This window comes from Peromyscus eremicus, chromosome 9, assembly GCF_949786415.1.
Source record: "Peromyscus eremicus chromosome 9, PerEre_H2_v1, whole genome shotgun sequence".
Classification (NCBI taxonomy): Eukaryota; Metazoa; Chordata; class Mammalia; order Rodentia; family Cricetidae; genus Peromyscus; species Peromyscus eremicus.
In genome coordinates, this window is record NC_081425.1 from 94,998,734 (window position 1) to 95,004,618 (window position 5,885).

The following is a 5,885-nucleotide window of genomic DNA, read 5'->3' on the forward strand; positions in this document are numbered from 1 at the left end:
AAACTAAATGGATAAGTATAAAGAGAAGGCAGAGCAGACCAGCTTCAATTTGCTAGAGATTGAATTAAAATATTAAATATTGTTTTATTAGAAGAATATTTCTCATAAGTCCAACAAACACTTTAAGGGACATTCAACTAAAATCTGAAGAGGAGCCTTAGTCAAAATATTTGAATACTAGGTACTTTATAAAGAAACACGGTTTGTCAGGGTCCTGGTTTTGGAGATTAATGAAAATGGAAAGATTTGCTTCTGTTAAGTTCCTCATGCCAGAGAGCATCTAACAGCACATTTGTGGTAAGAGAAGAATAGGACTGATTTAAGAGAACCCAATAGATAATCTGCTTTGTAAAATCAGCGTTAATCTCTTCTTGAGGACAGTCATGATCCAGTCACCTTCAAGATGCTCCATCTCTTAAAGGCCCCAGCATTTTCTCCTTATTTTTTTAAGTATGATTATTTATTTGTTACCCTTAAAGATTTATTTTTGACTGGACTCAGACTTAGAAGTAGAAGCTCTCAGAGAGGACAGCCTACGTCTCTTGGCGATCTGTTCCTGGAACTTTACTTTGGCTTCCTTCATTCTCTTGGCCAAAAATTCAGTGTATTCTGCAGCCTCCTCCTTGTTTTTCTTTGTTCGTTGTTTCTTTAGAGCAATATGACGGCATTTGTGTCATAGGACACATGAAGTAACAAGACACTGAATCTTGGGTGCTTTGGTCCTGGGCTTCTTACCTTCCTTGTTTAATGGCTTTCTGACCACGTATTGGCAGACATCATCTTCTTTAGAGAGATTAAAAAGCTTTCAGGTTCTGCTAACTCTTTTAGGTCACAACCAAGAGGCACAGGAATATCCTTCTCTCCTTTGTTTTCAATAACCAAGTTAAGAACACTGAGATTGGCATCCGCGATGCATCCTCAAACAGACTTATGCTTCCTCTATCTAGTTCTCCTTGGTCTATAACAAGAATGCCCCTTAACTCAGCAGCAGGCGCACTCTGCCAAGGTCAAAATGCCTTGCTTGTCATTCCTGCCACTGATTGGGACCACCCACATAACCCTTCCAATCTTCACCCAGAGCATCAGCAGCTGCTTCTGTGGCCAGGCTCTTCTCATAGAATGTACGACGCTTGTACTCATTGTCCACTTCAATGAGATTCTGACAGCCAGTGGCAGGGAAAGAGATATTCAGCTTTATCTTGACACAGCCAACTGCCTAGGAGGTGCCACAAAAAAAGAGCAAGGCCCCAGAATTTTCAATTCCATTATGTTGGAGACCAGGCTTATAGCACATGAAATTCTGAAGGAAGAAACTTCACCCAATCTAGAGCCAACTAAATCTGAACATTCTAGAAGACAAACCACAGAGGAAAGGATACCAACTGTCTTTTCAATTAAATTGATGTTTGGCTGCTTAAGTTAGATGATGCTTACATATCCATCCATTGTATCATCATTTTATATTACTATGTCAGTACCAAAAAATGACTCAATATGAAAAACAAAATTGAGACAGTTGTTACTATGTAGCCCAGGTTGGCCTTGAAGTCACCAGGCTGTCCCTGAACATAAGACGACTCAATTAACTCAGCCTCCTGATTATTAAGACTATATGCAGGCACCACATATGGATTTCAAAATCAAAGACTTAAAGAAAAGTATCTTAAAAGAAAAAATACCCAGAAAGAGAGAGGGAAAGAGAGACACATGCAGAGAGAGAAAGTGGAAAGAGAGAGGGAGAATGAGGGGAAATAATAAAGAAACAAAATCTAAGGTTTCTCAGACAACACCACTGTCACAAGATCTGAATGTTACACATCTTTGCAATCACATTCAAAGTAGGGGACATAGCTCACAGGTAAGGCTGGAATCCTTGCTAAATGTCTAGTTTTCCTTGTTATATGATATATCAAAAGAGTTTACCTAGCTAAAATGGTAGAATACAATTAAATTGCAGGACATAAAATCAACTTGCAAACATAGGTTTTCTCTACATTAGCAATGAACTACATGGAAACCCATCCCAATTGCAATGACTAAAAAAACAAAGAAAAATGCTCCTGAATAAAATAAACTGTGCACTAAAAATTATAAAATGATTAAGGAAATTATGAAAACACTAATAAAAATGAGAAGGGACTCTGTGTTAACACATTAGAAGAGCAGAAAATTTTAAGATGTCTGTACTCAAATAGCTGTCTACAGCATTGGTGCCATACCTATCAAAATTCTAATGACATGGTTCACATAGACAAAAATAATCATAAAAGTTCATTTGAAATCATAAAATACCCCCAAGTAGCTGACAGAGCTTTGAGCAAAAGAAAAGCTGGAGCCATCACATGCCTTTCTTTTAAAATTTTATTACAAACCTATAGTGATCCAAACAGCCTGGGAGACGCATAAAAATAGACAAAGAGCAAGAAGACAGAGTAAAGAGCACAGAAATAAATCCATGTATTTATGCTCAATTGATTTTCAACAAAGGTGCCAGGAACACACAGTGAGAAAAGGATAGTCTCAGTAATAAATGAGTGGGAGATTTGGGTATTTACATGTAGAAGAATGCAATAGACCCTTATCTCATTCCAGATATAGGAATACATTTTCATGTGGTTTTAAGACTGAAATATAAGGCCTGAAACTATAAAAATCACTTGCGTTAGTTACTGTTCTCTTACTGTGACAATACACCTTGACCAAGGCAGTTTATAAAGGGAAGCATTTCATTTGGGGCTTATGGCTTTGAAGAGTTAGAGTTCATGATGGCAGAGCAAAAGCATGGAGGCAGGAACAGCTGAGAGCTTACATCTTGATCTGCAACTTGGAGGCATGACAGAGAGACATGGGGAATTTTTCAAGTGTTTGGAAACCTCAAAGGCCATAACACACCTTCAATAAGGTCACCTCCTAATCATTTCCACAAAGGTCTACCATCTGGGTATCAAGTATTCAAATATATGAGTCTATGGAAGCCATTCTCTTTCAAACCATCTCACCAATGGAAAGTATTCATGAAAATTATATTGGTCTAACTAAGTGATTACTTGGCTATGAACCCAAACTCACAGGCAACAAAGGCAGAAAACATGCAAATGGGATTTCTCTGCTGAAACAGCATCTGCACTGCAAACAGTAAATAGAGTAAAGAGACAATCTGTGGATTAGGAGTACTTGGATCAGCAACTCAGTATTTAGAGAGCTGAAGAAGCCTTGAGAGAATGTGTAAAGAGTGGATGAAGTCCTGAGTGAATGTGTATTGCTTGACATGGGCATAGCCATGTCAACAACCAAAGCCTCCGACCCATAGGAGTGGCAAAGTCTTCCTCTGGTCTGAGTGTGAATGCTGGCGGTGTGCGCAAAAACTAGCAATGGCAGCTGCCTCCTCCAGGATAACTGCAACGTGAGAGTGCTTGCCTACAGGAGCATCCTGTCAAGACTAGTTAGCTCCTGCCCCTGTGGTATACATAATAAAAGTGCTAAGGCTCCAGTATGACATTGCTTAGTTTTTCCTGCTCCTTCAGAGCCCACATGCCACAGCTGATCCCAGATTTTCTGCATATGTGTCCCTGGATCTGTTCTTTCTTCATTCACTCTTTGTCCCAGCCAGGTTTCCAAAACCAAGCTGTGATGCACATGACCTGGATGGACCAGAGTGTAGAAGTACTCCAATGTGGATCTTCTCCACAAGACATGAGCATTCTCAAACATCATGGGAAGATACTGAGGGAGGATCATGCTAGGGAGATTTTACAGTAGGATTGGGTATACACCTCATCATCTGTATCTTCCAACCTCAGAAGTCACTTAGTGTCACTGCTTCCACATTCCTCTAGCTGAGGTCACAATCTCCCAGCTCCAAAGAGGGGTAGGAGGAGGCACATAAACCCTTGCAACTGATGTGAATTATGTCAAGAAGTTGGAAGTCATTTTTTAAATCCACCCCTCAACTAGTCTCTGACAAAAGAGGATGGGAGAACTCTGATAAGTGGGCTACCAGCTAAATAAAATAAGGGTCTTACATCCAGTAAGAAGGAAAAATGGCTATTGGGTTCACAGCAAAGATCTTATGTCAGAGTCAACCAATCCATCTTCCCACTGCCAACAACTCAAGGTGGCAATCTCTTACAGATACCTCTGCTTAATGTCCAATTGGCCTTCAGAGATAGGGATCTTTCTCTCTTTTTGAAATAACTGTTTTATATCTGATTACATGCTTTACAAAACCAGTCCTTATCCCATGCAAAATATTTTGCCTCATGTCAGGCCACTTTGATGAGGCTGAGAAGTGGGAAAGTAAGAATAAATGATGGGACTGCCCAATCAACATCATCAGATGTTCAAAGGCTATAATGATTAAGAGTTGTAGCTTATGGTTTGGGAAGATGGTTGTGATGAGAAAGCAACTCCTATGCAAATATGAGGACCTGATAATGCCAGCACCCTTATAAAAGCTAAGCTGGTTGGTGTGTATCTATAAAGGACATTATTACAGGAAGATCCCTGGAGGGCATTGGCCAGAAGACCTAGCCAAATCAATGAGATCCACACTTAGTGAGAAACTCTGTCTCAAAAAATGAGGAGCACAATTCAGGCACACACACACACACACACACACACACACACACACAGAGAGAGAGAGAGAGAGAGAGAGAGAGAGAGAGAGAGAGAGAGAGAGAGAGAGAGAGAGCTGTTTCTTGGTGGAAGTGGTCCTTTGTCTCTATCAAAACAACATACCCCAATGAGCAAAAGCTTTGTAAACACATGAAGATTTTCTCTTGGCATCAACACTGATAACTTGGCCTTCATGAAGGTCATCGGTCATTCCTAAAATCTTCACAGTGCAAGCAGATATCAGATTTTCTGTCATGGTCTGGAGCAGGCAGGGGAGACACACCAAATGCAACCTTTGGTCCTTATCAATTTTCCTTCTAAATGACTCCTCAAGCTTGCATTTAAAGATAAAGAAGCAAGGGCAGTTTTCCCTGGGTGTCCACAGAAGCTTTGAGTGCACACATTGCAAGCAGAATTCATTATCCTCTCCACTGAAACCTGTGTAAACTCTTGTGTGTGAAATTTCAATTGGCACCAACGTCCTTTCCCACAAAGAAGCCAGGCCAAAAATTTTAGAATACTTATTATTAAGTTCTCCATCTCTGCTAGTCTAGCAACATTTAATCCTTCAATAAATTCTGGTTAGACTGACTCAACAGTGCCTCTTCTCTGTCCCATAACCACTGGTCGGTTAGGGGAGTCATCAGATGCTCACAGAGCTACTGATGTAACCTGTAACCTGAGGTCCTTCTGTAGACTGCCACAGCACTGCTGCTTTGGGAATCCAATGTCGCAGATCTTCCATAAACCTCTGCTTACTCTGTGCCTACAAGTTTAAGCCCTGAGGCTTTAGTTCTAATCACAAGACTTGTTTGTTTGCTTGCTTGCTTATGTGGCCCAAGCTATCCTCAAACTTGGAATAACCCTCCTGCCTCAGCCTCCTGAGCACTGGAATTAAGAGTGAACTATCACACTTGGTTTCTATTTATAAACTCTTTTTTTGTGTGAGGCAGGATCTCATATTCCCCAAGCTTGCCTCAACCTCACTATGTAGTGAGTTACAGAGGGTAATCTTGTACTTCCAATCTTTCTGGCTCCACCTATCCAGTATTGGCATCACAATAAAATTCTTGATGTGTGATCTATCCACAGCCTACTTGTTTGGCCTCATTTCCCAGTGACCTCTCTCATAAATCTTCTCATCATTTTCCAGAAGTACTATTTTACAGCAAACATATTGCCTTTCCTTCAATACATACCCAGAGTGGAATTACTAGATGGTATGATAGTTAAATAAAGCTGTCTTATTGTCTCAGTCTGAAAATACACAC

General features: G+C 40.3%; 1 pseudogene; it reads right to left on the minus strand.

Annotated features, from left to right (window-relative positions):
* Window positions 1-481: 481 nt before the first annotated feature.
* Window positions 482-4,818, minus strand: LOC131919087 (small ribosomal subunit protein eS6-like; annotated as a pseudogene).
* Window positions 4,819-5,885: the final 1,067 nt, after the last annotated feature.